The sequence below is a fragment of the Ranitomeya imitator genome, chromosome 10 (genome assembly GCF_032444005.1).
Source record: "Ranitomeya imitator isolate aRanImi1 chromosome 10, aRanImi1.pri, whole genome shotgun sequence".
In the NCBI taxonomy this organism is placed as follows: Eukaryota; Metazoa; Chordata; class Amphibia; order Anura; family Dendrobatidae; genus Ranitomeya; species Ranitomeya imitator.
In genome coordinates this window covers 93,281,201-93,305,221 of record NC_091291.1, presented here as the reverse complement: position 1 = coordinate 93,305,221, position 24,021 = coordinate 93,281,201, and the positions used below count along the sequence as shown (strand labels likewise).

At 36.3% G+C, this 24,021-nt stretch overlaps 11 non-coding genes across 11 annotated transcripts; all 11 read right to left on the bottom strand.

The window, feature by feature from the left end:
- Positions 1-7,021: 7,021 nt before the first annotated feature.
- Positions 7,022-7,094, bottom strand: TRNAF-GAA (transfer RNA phenylalanine (anticodon GAA)). The gene has a single exon. It is a non-coding gene; the product is annotated as a tRNA-Phe (tRNA).
- A 900-nt stretch (positions 7,095-7,994) lies between these two features.
- On the bottom strand, positions 7,995-8,077 carry TRNAL-CAG (transfer RNA leucine (anticodon CAG)). Its single transcript has one exon. It is a non-coding gene; the product is annotated as a tRNA-Leu (tRNA).
- A 2,022-nt stretch (positions 8,078-10,099) lies between these two features.
- TRNAL-CAG (transfer RNA leucine (anticodon CAG)) lies at positions 10,100-10,182 on the bottom strand. The gene has a single exon. It is a non-coding gene; the product is annotated as a tRNA-Leu (tRNA).
- A 5,261-nt stretch (positions 10,183-15,443) lies between these two features.
- Positions 15,444-15,516, bottom strand: TRNAF-GAA (transfer RNA phenylalanine (anticodon GAA)). The gene has a single exon. It is a non-coding gene; the product is annotated as a tRNA-Phe (tRNA).
- Positions 15,517-16,416: 900 nt separating this feature from the next.
- On the bottom strand, positions 16,417-16,499 carry TRNAL-CAG (transfer RNA leucine (anticodon CAG)). The gene has a single exon. It is a non-coding gene; the product is annotated as a tRNA-Leu (tRNA).
- Positions 16,500-17,549: 1,050 nt separating this feature from the next.
- TRNAF-GAA (transfer RNA phenylalanine (anticodon GAA)) lies at positions 17,550-17,622 on the bottom strand. The gene has a single exon. It is a non-coding gene; the product is annotated as a tRNA-Phe (tRNA).
- Positions 17,623-18,520: 898 nt separating this feature from the next.
- Positions 18,521-18,603, bottom strand: TRNAL-CAG (transfer RNA leucine (anticodon CAG)). The gene has a single exon. It is a non-coding gene; the product is annotated as a tRNA-Leu (tRNA).
- A 1,049-nt stretch (positions 18,604-19,652) lies between these two features.
- TRNAF-GAA (transfer RNA phenylalanine (anticodon GAA)) lies at positions 19,653-19,725 on the bottom strand. Its single transcript has one exon. It is a non-coding gene; the product is annotated as a tRNA-Phe (tRNA).
- An 899-nt stretch (positions 19,726-20,624) lies between these two features.
- On the bottom strand, positions 20,625-20,707 carry TRNAL-CAG (transfer RNA leucine (anticodon CAG)). Its single transcript has one exon. It is a non-coding gene; the product is annotated as a tRNA-Leu (tRNA).
- A 680-nt stretch (positions 20,708-21,387) lies between these two features.
- Positions 21,388-21,460, bottom strand: TRNAF-GAA (transfer RNA phenylalanine (anticodon GAA)). Its single transcript has one exon. It is a non-coding gene; the product is annotated as a tRNA-Phe (tRNA).
- Positions 21,461-23,122: 1,662 nt separating this feature from the next.
- On the bottom strand, positions 23,123-23,195 carry TRNAF-GAA (transfer RNA phenylalanine (anticodon GAA)). The gene has a single exon. It is a non-coding gene; the product is annotated as a tRNA-Phe (tRNA).
- Between the last annotated feature and the right edge of the window lie 826 nt (positions 23,196-24,021).

Below are 24,021 nucleotides of genomic sequence, written 5' to 3'. Positions count from 1 at the left end.
GCCTGTTTACTACTGTTGCCAATTTTGAACTGCATTTCGACTACTTACTGATTTGGGCCTACTCTCTGTGTCAGCCTCTCATTCCAGTTGTCCTCCACTGCAATGCCCCCTGATTAGTCCTGTGTTACCAATTTTGAACTGCATTTAGCCCACTTTATTCTTTGGGCCTATATCTGTGTTTCCTCCTCATCCTGCCCATTGCCCAGCCAGTGATAGATGAGTCTGCTGGTACATTGACCCATAACGCAACATTTCCCGTGCATGCTACACTGCAAGATTGTGACCCTGCTGAAAGTCAGGTCCCCCTTCCCGCATACCATACCACCTTACACGGGGACAAACAGGAAGGTGCAGATGAAAGTGCAGGTTCCTTCATCAGGTGGGGGGAGGAATACTAGTTGGCGACGTCACTGGCACAGGGCCTCTCATGGTACGCAAAAGTGTTGCTGCCGGTGGGAGGCGCCCCCGCCGTGCAAACACACCGCTGTACTTTGAGGGGCCCTGTGCCAGTGCCAATGCCAACGAATGGGCCCCCCCTGCTTGCTCAGGTTCACAGCACTTGCAAAGTTGAAATACTTACCTCTCCCTGCTCCACTGCCGTGACGTGGTCCAGATTTCCTGGGCCCACTAATTACTTGAACCAGCCCTACCCACCACAACTTTAGCCAAATGACCCCCAATTTCAAATGCCTTCCAATTATTATAAGGTAAATTACGCTTGACAAGCTTCATTAAGAAGAATGGATGGTTTTGACATTAAAATGGGCACTCTAGGTGTTTTCCTGGCCCCCACTCACTGCCGACTATGCTGCCCCATTGACTTGCATTGGGTTTCGTGTTTCGGTCGATCCCGACTTTACGTCATAATCGGCCGATTTCACTCGACCCGACTTTTGAGATAGTCGGGTTTCGCGAAACCCGGCTCGACTCTAAAAAGGTCAAGGTCGCTCAACTCTAGTCATCAGCCCATGTGCTTTGTTCATTTTCTCCTTAAAATGTAAACAGTGAAGAAAAATTATGTTGCCGAAACCCGGGATCGAACCAGGGACTTTTAGATCTTCTAACACTCTCCCAACTGAGCTATTTCAGCCAAACGCAAACATCTATAGGAGTGTTTGACACTCGGCAAATGTCAAGCGAAACCACTGAAAATGTGTATTTTTATTTTTGATTTGACTAGCTTTTGCAGCATGATTTCTATTTGAAACTCCTGTCATTTTGTTGTACATGTTTAATAACTTTCATTAACTCTTTGTGAATGAGTAGAAAAAAATGCAATTTTGACAGATTTTTTTACATTTCCAATTTGACTCTATTCATCACGTTCATTCTAACCCTGTGTTTATGAGACAGGTGATGGTTGCACATAAAACACAATGTGCATGCATAATGTTACATCAAGTTTTATTTGATATTAGATGCAAATAATTGGAGCAAAAAAGGAGACAAAAATTTAGAGAAAATATTTTAATGATTGTTAACTTTCAATGTGAAAACGTTTGTCCCAAAATGTGCTGAAACTTAGATGTCAGTATCGCATGCGCATTTCAGACTTTTTAATCTATGATTACCTACTTTTTCAGCTTTTGTTTATTAAGTACTGTTATGGTCTATTGAGGAATGAGGTAAACAAATATGAAATTAGACTTACCTGCAATTCAGTTTATAGAAATCTCCCAGAACAGACCCATAGTATGTGGAATCTCCGACCTAATAGGGAAAGAGAACACAAAGAGGTGAAACAATCCTCCCCATTCACCGCCCATAGTATTTTTATGGTGCCAAGACAGCTAACATTTGCACATAAAACCTATTTCCCAATCCTAGAGTTCCGTTTATAGATGACAATTTCAGATTCACCCCAAAAACTCCCAGGTAGTCATAACTTTGGGATGAGGTTTTTTAAGGCCCATTGCTAAGTTTGGTTTGAGCCCCATCTAATCAATAACTGAAGGGAATCTGTATAGTTTCATGAAACGAAAAGGTGATGTCAGAAGTGGGATTTGAACCCACGCCTCCAAGAGAGACTGAGACCTGGACGCAGCGCCTTAGACCGCTCGGCCATCCTGACTTCTTTTGGATTTTGTACCTTAACTCTTTCCAAAATAGTCAGCAGAAATATGACCATCAATTGTCATTGAAAATTATTTTAAAATAATTAATATTACAGTTTTTATTTCTATACATTTGTTTAAACTATTAGTCATCAAGCCTATTTTGAGCTAAAAGGCCAAGCCCCATTTGTTAAAAAATATGACATGTATCACTTTATGCAGTAATAACTCTGGAATGCTTCTACATATCCCCGTAATTCTGAAAGTGTTTTTTGTGACACATTGTACTTTACATTAACTGTAAATTTAGGTCAATAAACTTTTAGTTTTTTTCTGTGAAAATATCTAAAGTTTGCTTAAAATTTTGAAATATTAGTCATTTTTATTCTTTGACTGCTTATACCCTTAAACCAACTTGTCGCAACACACAAAAACATTAATAAATAGCATTTTTCATGTGTGTACTTTTTGTCAGCAATAATTTTCAAACCTCCTTTTATTTTGTTAGGATGTTAGAAATGTTAGATTTCTCACAAAATGCGGTGATGCATCATATTTCTTCAGAAACTACCATTTGGCCACACAGCAGGGCTTTGAAAATAAGAGCACTATTCGGGTTTTGGAATGCAGATTTTGCAAGAATAGTTTGCGGTAAAATTTTCAGAGTACCAAACGTACCAAAACAGCAGAAATCCCCCCCCCCCCAAGTGACCCCATTTTAGAAATTACTTCTCACAATGAATTGAAGTGTAGACTAGTGGCCCTTTTAGAAGAAAAGGTGCGGGGTCTGGAAGAAAGAATAGCAACTTTGAAACTCATCAAAGAGAATGAAGACTTTCTAGACAGAACAGAAGCATCTCTACTGGTCACAGAAGGTGCAAAAAGTGTCAGAGAACCTCCAAAAGCAGATGAGTGGAAGCATGTGACCAAAAGAAGCAAGAAGACCATGGAGAAATCACCAACCACACAACTGAAGAACCGATATCAAATCTTTGTAGAGGATGAAGATGGCACACCTAAGAATGAAGCAATACCAGCAAGCAAAAAAGAAAAGGGCACACAGCAACAAGTGACAGCAAAAAGTACAGCCAAGAAGCAACGAAGAGTGGTGGTGGTGGGAGACTCACTACTGAGAGGCACAGAAGCAGCCATCTGCAGACCGGACATAACTGCAAGAGAAGTATGCTGCCTTCCAGGTGCGATGATCAAGGATGTGACCGATAGGATACCAAAGCTCTTCAGCTCCAAGGACGTCCACCCATTTCTTCTGATACATGTTGGCACCAATGACACGGCAAGGAAGGACCTACCTACAATCTGCAAGGACTTTGAAGAGTTGGGGAAGAAAGTAAAGGAACTGGATGCACAGGTAGTTTTTTCTTCTATCCTTCCAGTAGATGGGCATGGCACCAGGAGATGGAACAGGATCCTTGATGCAAACAACTGGCTAAGACGATGGTGCAGACAACAAGGATTTGGATTCCTGGACCACGGTGTGAATTACTGGTATGATGGACTCCTCGCCAGAGACGGACTACACCTCAACAAACCTGGGAATCACACATTCGCCAGAAGACTCGCTACACTCATCAGGAGGGCGTTAAACTAGAAGAAGAGGGGACGGGAAGAAAAACATTAGACTCGAACAAAGATGACCCAGGAAAACATACTCAGAAGGGAGGTAAGAACATTTCTAAAACAATCCACAGTGAGGAGATTGGAACAAAACAAAATCCTCTAAACTGCATGCTCGCAAACGCCAGAAGCCTGACAAACAAGATGGAAGAACTAGAAGCAGAAATATCTACAGGTAACTTTGACATAGTGGGAATAACCGAGACATGGTTAGATGAAAGCTATGACTGGGCAGTTAACTTACAGGGTTACAGTCTGTTTAGAAAGGATCGTAAAAATCGGAGAGGAGGAGGGGTTTGTCTCTATGTAAAGTCTTGTCTAAAGTCCACTTTAAGGGAGGATATTAGCGAAGGGAATGAGGATGTCGAGTCCATATGGGTTGAAATTCATGGAGGGAAAAATGGTAACAAAATTCTCATTGGGGTCTGTTACAAACCCCCAAATATAACAGAAAGCATGGAAAGTCTACTTCTAAAGCAGATAGATGAAGCTGCAACCCATAATGAGGTCCTGGTTATGGGGGACTTTAACTACCCGGATATTAACTGGGAAACAGAAACCTGTGAAACCCATAAAGGCAACAGGTTTCTGCTAATAACCAAGAAAAATTATCTTTCACAATTGGTGCAGAATCCAACCAGAGGAGCAGCACTTTTAGACCTAATACTATCTAATAGACCTGACAGAATAACAAATCTGCAGGTGGTTGGGCATTTAGGAAATAGCGACCACAATATTGTGCAGTTTCACCTGTCTTTCACTAGGGGGACTTGTCAGGGAGTCACAAAAACATTGAACTTTAGGAAGGCAAAGTTTGAACAGCTTAGAGATGCCCTTAATCTGGTAGACTGGGACAATATCCTCAGAAATGAGAATACAGATAATAAATGGGAAATGTTTAAGAACATCCTAAATAGGCAGTGTAAGCGGTTTATACCTTGTGGGAATAAAAGGACTAGAAATAGGAAAAACCCAATGTGGCTAAACAAAGAAGTAAGACAGGCAATTAACAGTAAAAAGAAAGCATTTGCACTACTAAAGCAGGATGGCACCACTGAAGCTCTAAAAAACTATAGGGAGAAAAATACTTTATCTAAAAAACTAATTAAAGCTGCCAAAAAGGAAACAGAGAAGCACATTGCTAAGGAGAGTAAAACTAATCCCAAACTGTTCTTCAACTATATCAATAGTAAAAGAATAAAAACTGAAAATGTAGGCCCCTTAAAAAATAGTGAGGAAAGAATGGTTGTAGATGACGAGGAAAAAGCTAACATATTAAACACCTTCTTCTCCACGGTATTCACGGTGGAAAATGAAATGCTAGGTGAAATCCCAAGAAACAATGAAAACCCTATATTAAGAGTCACCAATCTAACCCAAGAAGAGGTGCGAAACCGGCTAAATAAGATTAAAATAGATAAATCTCCAGGTCCGGATGGCATACACCCACGAGTACTAAGAGAACTAAGTAATGTAATAGATAAACCATTATTTCTTATTTTTAGTGACTCTATAGTGACAGGGTCTGTTCCGCAGGACTGGCGCATAGCAAATGTGGTGCCAATATTCAAAAAGGGCTCTAAAAGTGAACCTGGAAATTATAGGCCAGTAAGTCTAACCTCTATTGTTGGTAAAATATTTGAAGGGTTTCTGAGGGATGTTATTCTGGATTATCTCAATGAGAATAACTGTTTAACTCCATATCAGCATGGGTTTATGAGAAATCGCTCCTGTCAAACCAATCTAATCAGTTTTTATGAAGAGGTAAGCTATAGACTGGACCACAGTGAGTCATTGGACGTGGTATATCTCGATTTTTCCAAAGCATTTGATACCGTGCCGCACAAGAGGTTGGTACACAAAATGAGAATGCTTGGTCTGGGGGAAAATGTGTGTAAATGGGTTAGTAACTGGCTTAGTGATAGAAAGCAGAGGGTGGTTATAAATGGTATAGTCTCTAACTGGGTCGCTGTGACCAGTGGGGTACCGCAGGGGTCAGTATTGGGACCTGTTCTCTTCAACATATTCATTAATGATCTGGTAGAAGGTTTACACAGTAAAATATCGATATTTGCAGATGATACAAAACTATGTAAAGCAGTTAATACAAGAGAAGATAGTATTCTGCTACAGATGGATCTGGATAAGTTGGAAACTTGGGCTGAAAGGTGGCAGATGAGGTTTAACAATGATAAATGTAAGGTTATACACATGGGAAGAGGGAATCAATATCACCATTACACACTGAACGGGAAACCACTGGGTAAATCTGACAGGGAGAAGGACTTGGGGATCCTAGTTAATGATAAACTTACCTGGAGCAGCCAGTGCCAGGCAGCAGCTGCCAAGGCAAACAGGATCATGGGGTGCATTAAAAGAGGTCTGGATACACATGATGAGAGCATTATACTGCCTCTGTACAAATCCCTAGTTAGACCGCACATGGAGTACTGTGTCCAGTTTTGGGCACCGGTGCTCAGGAAGGAAATAATGGAACTAGAGAGAGTACAAAGGAGGGCAACAAAATTAATAAAGGGGATGGGAGAACTACAATACCCAGATAGATTAGCGAAATTAGGATTATTTAGTCTAGAAAAAAGACGACTGAGGGGCGATCTAATAACCATGTATAAGTATATAAGGGGACAATACAAATATCTCGCTGAGGATCTGTTTATACCAAGGAAGGTGACGGGCACAAGGGGGCATTCTTTGCGTCTGGAGGAGAGAAGGTTTTTCCACCAACATAGAAGAGGATTCTTTACTGTTAGGGCAGTGAGAATCTGGAATTGCTTGCCTGAGGAGGTGGTGATGGCGAACTCAGTCGAGGGGTTCAAGAGAGGCCTGGATGTCTTCCTGGAGCAGAACAATATTGTATCATACAATTATTAGGTTCTGTAGAAGGACGTAGATCTGGTGATTTATTATGATGGAATATAGGCTGAACTGGATGGACAAATGTCTTTTTTCGGCCTTACTAACTATGTTGCTATGTTACTATGTTAATTCATATACACCACAGCATTTCATAGTCAAACATACATGGCTGAAATCATTCAGCTAATGTCTGATACATGATGCCTGTATCAGCTATCCGGTTCCCATTAAATCCTCTTACAGCTTAGTGAAATGGAAATAAACAAAATAGAGGAAAAATTAAAAAAAAACAATAATTTGCTCAAAAGGAAAAGCTCCCATTTCTCATCTTTTCAACATTTTATTTTCTGTAGATAGTTAAGATTTTTAGGCATTTTTTCATTTTCTTTAAGTCATCAGCCCATGTGCTTTGTTCATTTTCTCCTTAAAATGTAAACAGTGAAGAAAAATTATGTTGCCGAAACCCGGGATCTAACTGGGGACCTTTAGATCTTCAGTCTAACGCTCTCCCAACTGAGCTATTTCGGCCAAACGCAAACAACTTTAGGAGTGTTTGACACTCGGCAAATGTCAAGCGAAACCCCTGAAAATGTATATTTTTATTTTTGCTTTGACTAGTTTTTGCAGCATGATTTCTATTTGAAACTCCTGCCATTTTGTTGTACATGTTTAATAACTTTCATTAACTCTTTGTGAATGAGTAGAAAAAAAATGCAATTTTGACATAGATTTTTTTACATTTCCAATTTGACTCTATTCATCACGTTCATTCTAACCCTGTGTTTATGAGACAGGTGATGGTTGCACATAAAACACAATGTGCATGCATAATGTTACGTCAAGTTTTATTTGATATTAGATGCAAATAATTGGAGCAAAAAAGAAGACAAAAATTTAGAGAAAATATTTTAATGATTGTTAACTTTCAATGTGAAAACGTTTGTCCCAAAATGTGCTGAAACTTAGATGTCAGTATCGCATGCGCATTTCAGACTTTTAATCTATGATTACCTACTTTTTCAGCTTTTGTTTATTAAGTACTGTTATGGTCTATTGAGGAATGAGGTAAGCAAATATGAAATTAGACTTACCTGCAATTCAGTTTATAGAAATCTCCCAGAACAGCCCCATAGGATGTGGAATCTCCGACCTAATAGGGAAAGAGAACACAAAGAGGTGAAATAATCCTCCCCATTCACCGCCCATAGTATTTTTATGGTGCCAAGACAGCTAACATATGCACATAAAACCTATTTCACAATCCTAGAGTTCCGTTTATAGATGACAATTTCAGATTCACCCCAAAAACTCCCAGGTAGTCATAACTTTGGGATCAGGTTTTTTAAGGCCCATTGCTAAGTTTGGTTTGAGCCCCATCTAATCAATAACTGAAGGGAATCTGTATAGTTTCATGAAACGAAAAGGTGATGTCAGAAGTGGGATTTGAACCCACGCCTCCAAGAGAGACTGCGACCTGAGCGCAGCGCCTTAGACCGCTCGGCCATCCTCACTTCTTGTGGATTTTGTACCTTAACTCTTTCCAAATTAGTCAGCAGAAATATGACCATCAATTGTCATTGAAAATTATTTTAAAATAATTAATATTACAGTTTTTATTTCTATACATTTGTTTAAACTATTAGTTATCAAGCCTATTTTGAGCTAAAAGGCCAAGCCCCATTTGTTAATAAATATGACATGTATCACTTTATGCAGTAATAACTCTGGAATGCTTCTACATATCCCCATAATTCTGAAAGTGTTTTTTGTGACACATTGTACTTTACATTAACTGTAAATTTAGGTCAATAAACTTTTAGTTTTTTTCTGTGAAAATATCTAAAGTTTGCTTAAAATTTTGAAATATTAGTCATTTTTATTCTTTGACTGCTTATACCCTTAAACCAACTTGTCGCAACACACAAAAACATTAATAAATAGCATTTTTCATGTGTGTACTTTTTGTCAGCATTAATTTTCAAACCTCCTTTTATTTTGTTAGGATGTTAGAAATGTTAGATTTTTCACAAAATGCGGTGATGCATCATATTTCTTCAGAAACTACCATTTGGCCACACAGCAGGGCTTTGAAAATAAGAGCACTATTCGGGTTTTGGAATGCAGATTTTGCAAGAATAGTTTGCGGTAAAATTTTCAGAGTACCAAACGTACCAAAACATCAGAACCCCCCCCCCCAAAGTAACCCCATTTTAGAAATTACTTCTCACAATGAATTCATATACACCACAGCATTTCATAGTCAAACATACATGGCTGAAATCATTCAGCTAATGTCTGATACATGATGCCTGTATCAGCTATCCGGTTCCCATTAAATCCTCTTACAGCTTAGTGAAATGGAAATAAACAAAATAGAGGAAAAATTAAAAAAAAAACAATAATTTGCTCAAAAGGAAAAGCTCCCATTTCTCATCTTTTCAACATTTTATTTTCTGTAGATAGTTAAGATTTTTAGGCCTTTTTTCATTTTCTTTAAGTCATCAGCCCATGTGCTTTGTTCATTTTCTCCTTAAAATGTAAACAGTGAAGAAAAATTATGTTGCCGAAACCCGGGATCTAACTGGGGACCTTTAGATCTTCAGTCTAACGCTCTCCCAACAGAGCTTTTTCGGCCAAACGCAAACCACTTTAGGAGTGTTTGACACTCGGCAAATGTCAAGCGAAACCCCTGAAAATGTATATTTTTATTTTTGCTTTGACTAGTTTTTGCAGCATGATTTCTATTTGAAACTCCTGCCATTTTGTTGTACATGTTTAATAACTTTCATTAACTCTTTGTGAATGAGTAGAAATAAAATGCAATTTTGACAGATTTTTTTACATTTCCAATTTGACTCTATTCATCACGTTCATTCTAACCCTGTGTTTATGAGACAGGTGATGGTTGCACATAAAACACAATGTGCATGCATAATGTTACGTCAAGTTTTATTTGATATTACATGCAAATAATTGGAGCAAAAAAGAAGGCAAAAATTTAGAGAAAATATTTTAATGATTGTTAACTTTCAATGTGAAAACGTTTGTCCCAAAATGTGCTGAAACTTAGATGTCAGTATCGCATGCGCATTTCAGACTTTTTAATCTATGATTACCTACTTTTTCAGCTTTTGTTTATTAAGTACTGTTATGGTCTATTGAGGAATGAGGTAAGCAAATATGAAATTAGACTTACCTGCAATTCAGTTTATAGAAATCTCCCAGAACAGCCCCATAGGATGTGGAATCTCCGACCTAATAGGGAAAGAGAACACAAAGAGGTGAAATAATCCTCCCCATTCACCGCCCATAGTATTTTTATGGTGCCAAGACTGCTAACATATGCACATAAAACCTATTTCACAATCCTAGAGTTCCGTTTATAGATGACAATTTCAGATTCACCCCAAAAACTCCCAGGTAGTCATAACTTTGGGATCCAGTTTTTTAAGGCCCATTGCTAAGTTTGGTTTGAGCCCCATCTAATCAATAACTGAAGGGAATCTGTATAGTTTCATGAAACGAAAAGGTGATGTCAGAAGTGGGATTTGAACCCACGCCTCCAAGAGAGACTGCGACCTGAACGCAGCGCCTTAGACCGCTCGGCCATCCTGACTTCTTGTGGATTTTGTACCTTAACTCTTTCCAAATTAGTCAGCAGAAATATGACCATCAATTGTCATTGAAAATTATTTTAAAATAGTTAATATTACAGTTTTTATTTCTATACATTTGTTTAAACTATTAGTTATCAAGCCTATTTTGAGCTAAAAGGCCAAGCCCCATTTGTTAAAAAATATGACATGTATCATTTTATGCAGTAATAACTCTGGAATGCTTCTACATATCCCCGTAATTCTGAAAGTGTTTTTTGTGACACATTGTACTTTACATTAACTGTAAATTTAGGTCAATAAACTTTTAGTTTTTTTCTGTGAAAATATCTAAAGTTTGCTTAAAATTTTGAAATATTAGTCATTTTTATTCTTTGACTGCTTATACCCTTAAACCAACTTGTCGCAACACACAAAAACATTAATAAATAGCATTTTTCATGTGTGTACTTTTTGTCAGCATTAATTTTCAAACCTCCTTTTATTTTGTTAGGATGTTAGAAATGTTAGATTTCTCACAAAATGCGGTGATGCATCATATTTCTTCAGAAACTACCATTTGGCCACACAGCAGGGCTTTGAAAATAAGAGCACTATTCGGGTTTTGGAATGCAGATTTTGCAAGAATAGTTTGCGGTAAAATTTTCAGAGTACCAAACGTACCAAAACATCAGAAACCCCCCCCCCAAAGTGACCCCATTTTAGAAATTACTTCTCACAATGAATTCATATACACCACAGCATTTCATAGTCAAACATACATGGCTGAAATCATTCAGCTAGTGTCTGATACATGATGCCTGTATCAGCTATCCGTTTCCCATTAAATCCTCTTACAGCTTAGTGAAATGGAAATAAACAAAATAGAGGAAAAAATTTAAAAAAATAATTATTTGCTCAAAAGGAAAAGCTCCCATTTCTCATCTTTTCAACATTTTATTTTCTGTAGATAGTTAAGATTTTTAGGCCTTTTTTCATTTTCTTTAAGTCATCAGCCCATGTGCTTTGTTCATTTTCTCCTTAAAATGTAAACAGTGAAGAAAAATTATGTTGCCAAAACCCGAGATCGAACCAGGGACCTTTAGATTTTCAGTCTAACGCTCTCCCTACTGAGTTATTTCGGCCAAACGCAAACAACTTTAGGAGTGTTTGACACTCGGCAAATGTCAAGCGAAACCCCTGAAAATGTATATTTTTATTTTTGCTTTGACTAGTTTTTGCAGCATGATTTCTATTTGAAACTCCTGCCATTTTGTTGTACATGTTTAATAACTTTCATTAACTCTTTGTGAATGAGTAGAAATAAAATGCAATTTTGACAGATTTTTTTACATTTCCAATTTGACTCTATTCATCACGTTCATTCTAACCCTGTGTTTATGAGACAGGTGATGGTTGCACATAAAACACAATGTGCATGCATAATGTTACGTCAAGTTTTATTTGATATTAGATGCAAATAATTGGAGCAAAAAAGAAGGCAAAAATTTAGAGAAAATATTTTAATGATTGTTAACTTTCAATGTGAAAACGTTTGTCCCAAAATGTGCTGAAACTTAGATGTCAGTATCGCATGCGCATTTCAGACTTTTTAATCTATGATTACCTACTTTTTCAGCTTTTGTTTATTAAGTACTGTTATGGTCTATTGAGGAATGAGGTAAGCAAATATGAAATTAGACTTACCTGCAATTCAGTTTATAGAAATCTCCCAGAACAGCCCCATAGGATGTGGAATCTCCGACCTAATAGGGAAAGAGAACACAAAGAGGTGAAATAATCCTCCCCATTCACCGCCCATAGTATTTTTATGGTGCCAAGACAGCTAACATATGCACATAAAAACTATTTCACAATCCTAGAGTTCCGTTTATAGATGACAATTTCAGATTCACCCCAAAAACTCCCAGGTAGTCATAACTTTGGGATCAGGTTTTTTAAGGCCCATTGCTAAGTTTGGTTTGAGCCCCATCTAATCAATAACTGAAGGGAATCTGTATAGTTTCATGAAACGAAAAGGTGATGTCAGAAGTGGGATTTGAACCCACGCCTCCAAGAGAGACTGCGACCTGAACGCAGCGCCTTAGACCGATCGGCCATCCTGACTTCTTGTGGATTTTGTACCTTAACTCTTTCCAAATTAGTCAGCAGAAATATGACCATCAATTGTCATTGAAAATTATTTTAAAATAATTAATATTACAGTTTTTATTTCTATACATTTGTTTAAACTATTAGTTATCAAGCCTATTTTGAGCTAAAAGGCCAAGCCCCATTTGTTAAAAAATATGACATGTATCATTTTATGCAGTAATAACTCTGGAATGCTTCTACATATTCCCGTAATTCTGAAAGTGTTTTTTGTGACACATTGTACTTTAGATTAACTGTAAATTTAGGTCAATAAACTTTTAGTTTTTTTCTGTGAAAATATCTAAAGTTTGCTTAAAATTTTGAAATATTAGTCATTTTTATTCTTTGACTGCTTATACCCTTAAACCAACTTGTCGCAACACACAAAAACATTAATAAATAGCATTTTTCATGTGTGTACTTTTTGTCAGCATTAATTTTCAAACCTCCTTTTATTTTGTTAGGATGTTAGAAATGTTAGATTTCTCACAAAATGCGGTGATGCATCATATTTCTTCAGAAACTACCATTTGGCCACACAGCAGGGCTTTGAAAATAAGAGCACTATTCGGGTTTTGGAATGCAGATTTTGCAAGAATAGTTTGCGGTAAAATTTTCAGAGTACCAAACGTACCAAAACATCAGAAACCCCCCCCCCCCAAAGTGACCCCATTTTAGAAATTACTTCTCACAATGAATTCATATACACCACAGCATTTCATAGTCAAACATACATGGCTGAAATCATTCAGCTAGTGTCTGATACATGATGCCTGTATCAGCTATCCGGTTCCCATTAAATCCTCTTACAGCTTAGTGAAATGGAAATAAACAAAATAGAGGAAAAAATTTTAAAAAATAATTATTTGCTCAAAAGGAAAAGCTCCCATTTCTCATCTTTTCAACATTTTATTTTCTGTAGATAGTTAAGATTTTTAGGCCTTTTTTCATTTTCTTTAAGTCATCAGCCCATGTGCTTTGTTCATTTTCTCCTTAAAATGTAAACAGTGAAGAAAAATTATGTTGCCAAAACCCGAGATCGAACCAGGGACCTTTAGATTTTCAGTCTAACGCTCTCCCTACTGAGTTATTTCGGCCAAACGCAAACAACTTTAGGAGTGTTTGACACTCGGCAAATGTCAAGCGAAACCCCTGAAAATGTATATTTTTATTTTTGCTTTGACTAGTTTTTGCAGCATGATTTCTATTTGAAACTCCTGCCATTTTGTTGTACATGTTTAATAACTTTCATTAACTCTTTGTGAATGAGTAGAAATAAAATGCAATTTTGACAGATTTTTTTACATTTCCAATTTGACTCTATTCATCACGTTCATTCTAACCCTGTGTTTATGAGACAGGTGATGGTTGCACATAAAACACAATGTGCATGCATAATGTTACGTCAAGTTTTATTTGATATTAGATGCAAATAATTGGAGCAAAAAAGAAGGCAAAAATTTAGAGAAAATATTTTAATGATTGTTAACTTTCAATGTGAAAACGTTTGTCCCAAAATGTGCTGAAACTTAGATGTCAGTATCGCATGCGCATTTCAGACTTTTTAATCTATGATTACCTACTTTTTCAGCTTTTGTTTATTAAGTACTGTTATGGTCTATTGAGGAATGAGGTAAGCAAATATGAAATTAGACTTACCTGCAATTCAGTTTATAGAAATCTCCCAGAACAGCCCCATAGGATGTGGAATCTCCGACCTAATAGGGAAAGAGAACACAAAGAGGTGAAATAATCCTCCCCATTCACCGCCCATAGTATTTTTATGGTGCCAAGACAGCTAACATATGCACATAAAAACTATTTCACAATCCTAGAGTTCCGTTTATAGATGACAATTTCAGATTCACCCCAAAAACTCCCAGGTAGTCATAACTTTGGGATCAGGTTTTTTAAGGCCCATTGCTAAGTTTGGTTTGAGCCCCATCTAATCAATAACTGAAGGGAATCTGTATAGTTTCATGAAACGAAAAGGTGATGTCAGAAGTGGGATTTGAACCCACGCCTCCAAGAGAGACTGCGACCTGAACGCAGCGCCTTAGACCGATCGGCCATCCTGACTTCTTGTGGATTTTGTACCTTAACTCTTTCCAAATTAGTCAGCAGAAATATGACCATCAATTGTCATTGAAAATTATTTTAAAATAATTAATATTACAGTTTTTATTTCTATACATTTGTTTAAACTATTAGTTATCAAGCCTATTTTGAGCTAAAAGGCCAAGCCCCATTTGTTAAAAAATATGACATGTATCATTTTATGCAGTAATAACTCTGGAATGCTTCTACATATTCCCGTAATTCTGAAAGTGTTTTTTGTGACACATTGTACTTTAGATTAACTGTAAATTTAGGTCAATAAACTTTTAGTTTTTTTCTGTGAAAATATCTAAAGTTTGCTTAAAATTTTGAAATATTAGTCATTTTTATTCTTTGACTGCTTATACCCTTAAACCAACTTGTCGCAACACACAAAAACATTAATAAATAGCATTTTTCATGTGTGTACTTTTTGTCAGCATTAATTTTCAAACCTCCTTTTATTTTGTTAGGATGTTAGAAATGTTAGATTTCTCACAAAATGCGGTGATGCATCATATTTCTTCAGAAACTACCATTTGGCCACACAGCAGGGCTTTGAAAATAAGAGCACTATTCGGGTTTTGGAATGCAGATTTTGCAAGAATAGTTTGCGGTAAAATTTTCAGAGTACCAAACGTACCAAAACATCAGAAACCCCCCCCCCCCAAAGTGACCCCATTTTAGAAATTACTTCTCACAATGAATTCATATACACCACAGCATTTCATAGTCAAACATACATGGCTGAAATCATTCAGCTAGTGTCTGATACATGATGCCTGTATCAGCTATCCGGTTCCCATTAAATCCTCTTACAGCTTAGTGAAATGGAAATAAACAAAATAGAGGAAAAAATTTTAAAAAATAATTATTTGCTCAAAAGGAAAAGCTCCCATTTCTCATCTTTTCAACATTTTATTTTCTGTAGATAGTTAAGATTTTTAGGCCTTTTTTCATTTTCTTTAAGTCATCAGCCCATGTGCTTTGTTCATTTTCTCCTTAAAATGTAAACAGTGAAGAAAAATTATGTTGCCAAAACCCGGGATCGAACCAGGGACCTTTAGATTTTCAGTCTAACGCTCTCCCTACTGAGTTATTTCGGCCAAACGCAAACAACTTTAGGAGTGTTTGACACTCGGCAAATGTCAAGCGAAACCCCTGAAAATGTATATTTTTATTTTTGCTTTGACTAGTTTTTGCAGCATGATTTCTATTTGAAACTCCTGCCATTTTGTTGTACATGTTTAATAACTTTCATTAACTCTTTGTGAATGAGTAGAAAAAAAATGCAATTTTGACATAGATTTTTTTACATTTCCAATTTGACTCTATTCATCACGTTCATTCTAACCCTGTGTTTATGAGACAGGTGATGGTTGCACATAAAACACAATGTGCATGCATAATGTTACGTCAAGTTTTATTTGATATTAGATGCAAATAATTGGAGCAAAAAAGAAGACAAAAATTTAGAGAAAATATTTTAATGATTGTTAACTTTCAATGTGAAAACGTTTGTCCCAAAATGTGCTGAAACTTAGATGTCAGTATCGCATGCGCATTTCAGACTTTTAATCTATGATTACCTACTTTTTCAGCTTTTGTTTATTAAGTACTGTTATGGTCTATTGAGGAATGAGGTAAGCAAATATGAATTTAGACTTACCTGCAATTCAGTTTATAGAAATCTCCCAGAACAGCCCCATAGGATGTGGAATCTCCGACCTAATAGGGAAAGAGAACACAAAGAGGTGAAATAATCCTCCCCATTCACCGCCCATAGTATTTTTATGGTGCCAAGACAGCTAACATATGCACATAAAACCTATTTCACAATCCTAGAGTTCCGTTTATAGATGACAATTTCAGATTCACCCCAAAAACTCCCAGGTAGTCATAACTTTGGGATCAGGTTTTTTAAGGCTCATTGCTAAGATTGGTTTGTGCCCCATCTAATCAATAACTGAAGGGAATCTGTATAGTTTCCTGAAACGAAAAGGTGATGTCAGAAGTGGGATTTGAACCCACGCCTCCAAGAGAGACTGCGACCTGAACGCAGCGCCTTAGACCGCTCGGCCATCCTGACTTCTTGTGGATTTTGTACCTTAACTCTTTCCAAATTAGTCAGCAGAAATATGACCATCAATTGTCATTGAAAATTATTTTAAAATAATTAATATTACAGTTTTTATTTCTATACATTTGTTTAAACTATTAGTTATCAAGCCTATTTTGAGCTAAAAGGCCAAGCCCCATTTGTTAAAAAATATGACATGTATCACTTTATGCAGTAATAACTCTGGAATGCTTCTACATATCCCCGTAATTCTGAAAGTGTTTTTTGTGACACATTGTACTTTACATTAACTGTAAATTTAGGTCAATAAACTTTTAGTTTTTTTCTGTGAAAATATCTAAAGTTTGCTTAAAATTTTGAAATATTAGTCATTTTTATTCTTTGACTGCTTATACCCTTAAACCAACTTGTCGCAACACACAAAAACATTAATAAATAGCATTTTTCATGTGTGTACTTTTTGTCAGCATTAATTTTCAAACCTCCTTTTATTTTGTTAGGATGTTAGAAATGTTAGATTTCTCACAAAATGCGGTGATGCATCATATTTCTTCAGAAACTACCATTTGGCCACACAGCAGGGCTTTGAAAATAAGAGCACTATTCGGGTTTTGGAATGCAGATTTTGCAAGAATAGTTTGCGGTAAAATTTTCAGAGTACCAAACGTACCAAAACATCAGAAACCCCCCCCCCCAAAGTGACCCCATTTTAGAAATTACTTCTCACAATGAATTCATATACACCACAGCATTTCATAGTCAAACATACATGGCTGAAATCATTCAGCTAGTGTCTGATACATGATGCCTGTATCAGCTATCCGGTTCCCATTAAATCCTCTTACAGCTTAGTGAAATGGAAATAAACAAAATAGAGGAAAAAATTTTAAAAAATAATTATTTGCTCAAAAGGAAAAGCTCCCATTTCTCATCTTTTCAACATTTTATTTTCTGTAGATAGTTAAGATTTTTAGGCCTTTTTTCATTTTCTTTAAGTCATCAGCCCATGTGCTTTGTTCATTTTCTCCTTAAAATGTAAACAGTGAAGAAAAATTATGTTGCCGAAACCCGGGATCAAACTAGGGACCTTTAGATCTTCAGTCTAACGCTCTCCCAACTGAGCTATTTCGGCCAAACACAAACAACTTTAGGAGTGTTTGACACTCGGCAAATGTCAAGCGAAACCCCTGAAAATGTATATTTTTATTTTTGCTTTGACTAGTTTTTGCAGCATGATTTCTATTTGAAACTCCTGCCATTTTGTTGTACATGTTTAATAACTTTCATTAACTCTTTGTGAATGAGTAGAAAAAAATGCAATTTTGACAGATTTTTTTACATTTCCAATTTGACTCTATTCATCACGTTCATTCTAACCCTGTGTTTATGAGACAGGTGATGGTTGCACATAAAACACAATGTGCATGCATAATGTTACATCAAGTTTTATTTGATATTAGATGCAAATAATTGGAGCAAAAAAGGAGACAAAAATTTAGAGAAAATATTTTAATGATTGTTAACTTTCAATGTGAAAACGTTTGTCCCAAAATGTGCTGAAACTTAGATGTCAGTATCGCATGCGCATTTCAGACTTTTTAAACTATGATTACCTACTTTTTCAGCTTTTGTTTATTAAGTACTGTTATGGTCTATTGAGGAATGAGGTAAGCAAATATGAAATTAGACTTACCTGCAAATCAGTTTATAGAAATCTCCCAGAACAGCCCCATAGGATGTGGAATCTCCGACCTAATAGGGAAAGAGAACACAAAGAGGTGAAATAATCCTCCCCATTCACCGCCCATAGTATTTTTATGGTGCCAAGACAGCTAACATATGCACATAAAACCTATTTCACAATCCTAGAGTTCCGTTCATAGATGACAATTTCAGATTCACCCCAAAAACTCCCAGGTAGTCATAACTTTGGGATCAGGTTTTTTAAGGCCCATTGCTAAGTTTGGTTTGAGCCCCATCTAATCAATAACTGAAGGGAATCTGTATAGTTTCATGAAACGAAAAGGTGATGTCAGAAGTGGGATTTGAACCCACGCCTCCAAGAGAGACTGCGACCTGAACGCAGCGCCTTAGACCGCTCGGCCATCCTGACTTCTTGTGAATTTTGTACCTTAACTCTTTCCAAATTAGTCAGCAGAAATATGACCATCAATTGTCATTGAAAATTATTTTAAAATAATTAATATTACAGTTTTTATTTCTATACATTTGTTTAAACTATTAGTTATCAAGCCTATTTTGAGCTAAAAGGCCAAGCCCCATTTGTTAAAAAATATGACATGTATCACTTTATGCAGTAATAACTCTGGAATGCTTCTACATATCCCCGTAATTCTGAAAGTGTGTTTTGTGACACATTGTACTTTACATTAACTGTAAATTTAGGTCAATAAACTTTTAGTTTTTTCTCTGAAAATATCTAAAGTTTGCTTAAAATTTTGAAATATTAGTCATTTTTATTCTTTGACTGCTTATACCCTTAAACCAACTTGTCGCAACACACAAAAACATTAATAAATAGCATTTTTCATGTGTGTACTTTTTGTCAGCATTAATTTTCAAACCTCCTTTTATTTTGTTAGGATGTTAGAAATGTTAGATTTCTCACAAAATGCGGTGATGCATCATATTTCTTCAGAAACTACCATTTGGCCACACAGCAGGGCTTTGAAAATAAGAGCACTATTCGGGTTTTGGAATGCAGATTTTGCAAGAATAGTTTGCGGTAAAATTTTCAGAGTACCAAACATACCAAAACAACAGAAACCCCCCCCCCCAAAGTGACCCAATTTTAGAAATTACTTCTCACAATGAATTCATATACACCACAGCATTTCATAGTCAAACATACATGGCTGAAATCATTCAGCTAGTGTCTGATACATGATGCCTGTATCAGCTATCCGGTTCCCATTAAATCCTCTTACAGCTTAGTGAAATGGAAATAAACAAAATAGAGGAAAAATTTAAAAAAAATAATAATTTGCTCAAAAGGAAAAGCTCCCATTTCTCATCTTTTCAACATTTTATTTTCTGTAGATAGTTAAGATTTTTAGGCCTTTTTTCATTTTCTTTAAGTCATCAGCCCATGTGCTTTGTTCATTTTCTCCTTAAAATGTAAACAGTGAAGAAAAATTATGTTGCCGAAACCCGGGAACGAACTAGGGACCTTTAGATCTTCAGTCTAACGCTCTCCCAACTGAGCTATTTCGGCCAAACACAAACAACTTTAGGAGTGTTTGACACTCAGCAAATGTCAAGCGAAACCCCTGAAAATGTATATTTTTATTTTTGCTTTGACTAGTTTTTGCAGCATGATTTCTATTTGAAACTCCTGCCATTTTGTTGTACATGTTTAATAACTTTCATTAACTCTTTGTGAATGAGTAGAAAAAAAATGCAATTTTGACAGATTTTTTTACATTTCCAATTTGACTCTATTCATCACGTTCATTCTAACCCTGTGTTTATGAGACAGGTGATGGTTGCACATAAAACACAATGTGCATGAATAATGTTACATCAAGTTTTATTTGATATTAGATGCAAATAATTGGAGCAAAACAGGAGACAAAAATTTAGAGAAAATATTTTAATGATTGTTAACTTTCAATGTGAAAACGTTTGTCCCAAAATGTGCTGAAACTTAGATGTCAGTATCGCATGCGCATTTCAGACTTTTTAATCTATGATTACCTACTTTTTCAGCTTTTGTTTATTAAGTACTGTTATGGTCTATTGAGGAATGAGGTAAACAAATATGAAATTAGACTTACCTGCAATTCAGTTTATAGAAATCTCCCAGAACAACCCCATAGGATGTGGAATCTCCGACCTAATAGGGAAAGAGAACACAAAGAGGTGAAATAATCCTCCCCATTCACCGCCCATAGTATTTTTATGGTGCCAAGACAGCTAACATATGCACATAAAACCTATTTCACAATCCTAGAGTTCCGTTTATAGATGACAATTTCAGATTCACCCCAAAAACTCCCAGGTAGTCATAACTTTGGGATCAGGTTTTTTAAGGCCCATTGCTAAGTTTGGTTTGAGCCCCATCTAATCAATAACTGAAGGGAATCTGTATAGTTTCATGAAACGAAAAGGTGATGTCAGAAGTGGGATTTGAACCCACGCCTCCAAGAGAGACTGCGACCTGAACGCAGCGCCTTAGACCGCTCGGCCATCCTGACTTCTTGTGGATTTTGTACCTTAACCAACTTGTCGCAACACACAAAAACTTTAATAAATAGCATTTTTCATGTGTGGACTTTTTGTCAGCATTAATTTTCAAACCTCCTTTTATTTTGTTAGGATGTTAGAAATGTTAGATTTCTCACAAAATGCGGTGATGCATCATATTTCTTCAGAAACTACCATTTGGCCACACAGCAGGGCTTTGAAAATAAGAGCACCATTCGGGTTTTGGAATGCAGATTTTGCAAGAATAGTTTGCGGTAAAATTTTCAGAGTACCAAACATACCAAAAACAGCAGAAACCCCCCCCCCCAAAGTGACCCCATTTTAGAAATTACTTCTCACAATGAATCCATATACACCACAGCATTTCATAGTCAAACATACATGGCTGAAATCATTCAGCTAGTGTCTGATACATGATGCCTGTATCAGCTATCCGGTTCCCATTAAATCCTCTTACAGCTTAGTGAAATGGAAATAAACAAAATAGAGGAAGAATTAAAAAAAATAATAATTTGCTCAAAAGGAAAAGCTCCCATTTCTCATCTTTTCAACATTTTATTTTCTGTAGATAGTTAAGATTTTTAGGCCTTTTTTCATTTTCTTTCAGTCATCAGCCCATGTGCTTTGTTCATTTTCTCCTTAAAATGTAAACAGTGAAGAAAAATTATGTTGCCGAAACCCGGGATCGAACCAGGGACCTTTAGATCTTCAGTCTAACGCTCTCCCAACTGAGCTATTTCGGCCAAACACAAACAACTTTAGGAGTGTTTGACACTCGGCAAATGTCAAGCGAAACCCCTGAAAATGTATATTTTTATTTTTGCTTTGACTAGTTTTTGCAGCATGATTTCTATTTGAAACTCCTGCCATTTTGTTGTACATGTTTAATAACTTTCATTAACTCTTTGTGAATGAGTAGAAAAAAAATGCAATTTTGACAGATTTTTTTACATTTCCAATTTGACTCTATTCATCATGTTCATTCTAACCCTGTGTTTATGAGACAGGTGATGGTTGCACATAAAACACAATGTGCATGCATAATGTTACATCAAGTTTTATTTGATATTAGATGCAAATAATTGGAGCAAAAAAGGAGACAAAAATTTAGAGAAAATATTTTAATGATTGTTAACTTTCAATGTGAAAACGTTTGTCCCAAAATGTGCTGAAACTTAGATGTCAGTATCGCATGCGCATTTCAGACTTTTTAATCTATGATTACCTACTTTTTCAGCTTTTGTTTATTAAGTACTGTTATGGTCTATTGAGGAATGAGGTAAACAAATATGAAATTAGACTTACCTGCAATTCAGTTTATAGAAATCTCCCAGAACAGCCCCATAGGATGTGGAATCTCCGGCCTAATAGGGAAAGAGAACACAAAGAGGTGAAATAATCCTCCCCATTCACCGCCCATAGTATTTTTATGGTGCCAAGACAGCTAACATATGCACATAAAACCTATTTCACAATCCTAGAGTTCCGTTTATAGATGACAATTTCAGATTCACCCCAAAAACTCCCAGGTAGTCATAACTTTGGGATCAGGTTTTTTAAGGCCCATTGCTAAGTTTGGTTTGAGCCCCATCTAATCAATAACTGAAGGGAATCTGTATAGTTTCATGAAACGAAAAGGTGATGTCAGAAGTGGGATTTGAACCCACGCCTCCAAGAGAGACTGCGACCTGAACACAGCGCCTTAGACCGATCGGCCATCCTGACTTCTTGTGGATTTTGTACCTTAACCAACTTGTCGCAACACACAAAAACATTAATAAATAGCATTTTTCATGTGTGGACTTTTTGTCAGCATTAATTTTCAAACCTCCTTTTATTTTGTTAGGATGTTAGAAATGTTAGATTTCTCACAAAATGCGGTGATGCATCATATTTCTTCAGAAACTACCATTTGGCCACACAGCAGGGCTTTGAAAATAAGAGCACCATTCGGGTTTTGGAATGCAGATTTTGCAAGAATAGTTTGCGGTAAAATTTTCAGAGTACCAAACATACCAAAAACAGCAGAAACCCCCCCCCCAAAGTGACCCCATTTTAGAAATTACTTCTCACAATGAATCCATATACACCACAGCATTTCATAGTCAAACATACATGGCTGAAATCATTCAGCTAGTGTCTGATACATGATGCCTGTATCAGCTATCCGGTTCCCATTAAATCCTCTTACAGCTTAGTGAAATGGAAATAAACAAAATAGAGGAAAAATTAAAAAAAATAATTATTTGCTCAAAAGGAAAAGCTCCCATTTCTCATCTTTTCAACATTTTATTTTCTGTAGATAGTTAAGATTTTTAGGCCTTTTTTTCATTTTCTTTCAGTCATCAGCCCATGTGCTTTGTTCATTTTCTCCTTAAAATGTAAACAGTGAAGAAAAATTATGTTGCCGAAACCCGGGATCGAACCAGGGACCTTTAGATCTTCAGTCTAACGCTCTCCCAACTGAGCTATTTCGGCCAAACACAAACAACTTTAGGAGTGTTTGACACTCGGCAAATGTCAAGCGAAACCCCTGAAAATGTATATTTTTATTTTTGCTTTGACTAGTTTTTGCAGCATGATTTCTATTTGAAACTCCTGCCATTTTGTTGTACATGTTTAATAACTTTCATTAACTATTTGTGAATGAGTAGAAAAAAAATGCAATTTTGACAGATTTTTTTACATTTCCAATTTGACTCTATTCATCACGTTCATTCTAACCCTGTGTTTATGAGACAGGTGATGGTTGCACATAAAACACAATGTGCATGCATAATGTTACATCAAGTTTTATTTGATATTAGATGCAAATAATTGGAGCAAAAAAGGAGACAAAAATTTAGAGAAAATATTTTAATGATTGTTAACTTTCAATCTTGAAAACGTTTGTCCCAAAATGTGCTGAAACTTAGATGTCAGTATCGCATGCGCATTTCAGACTTTTTAATCTATGATTACCTACTTTTTCAGCTTTTGTTTATTAAGTACTGTTATGGTCTATTGAGGAATGAGGTAAACAAATATGAAATTAGACTTACCTGCAATTCAGTTTATAGAAATCTCCCAGAACAGCCCCATAGGATGTGGAATCTCCGACCTAATAGGGAAAGAGAACACAAAGAGGTGAAATAATCCTCCCCATTCACCGCCCATAGTATTTTTATGGTGCCAAGACAGCTAACATATGCACATAAAACCTATTTCACAATCCTAGAGTTCCGTTTATAGATGACAATTTCAGATTCACCCCAAAAACTCCCAGGTAGTCATAACTTTGGGATCAGGTTTTTTAAGGCCCATT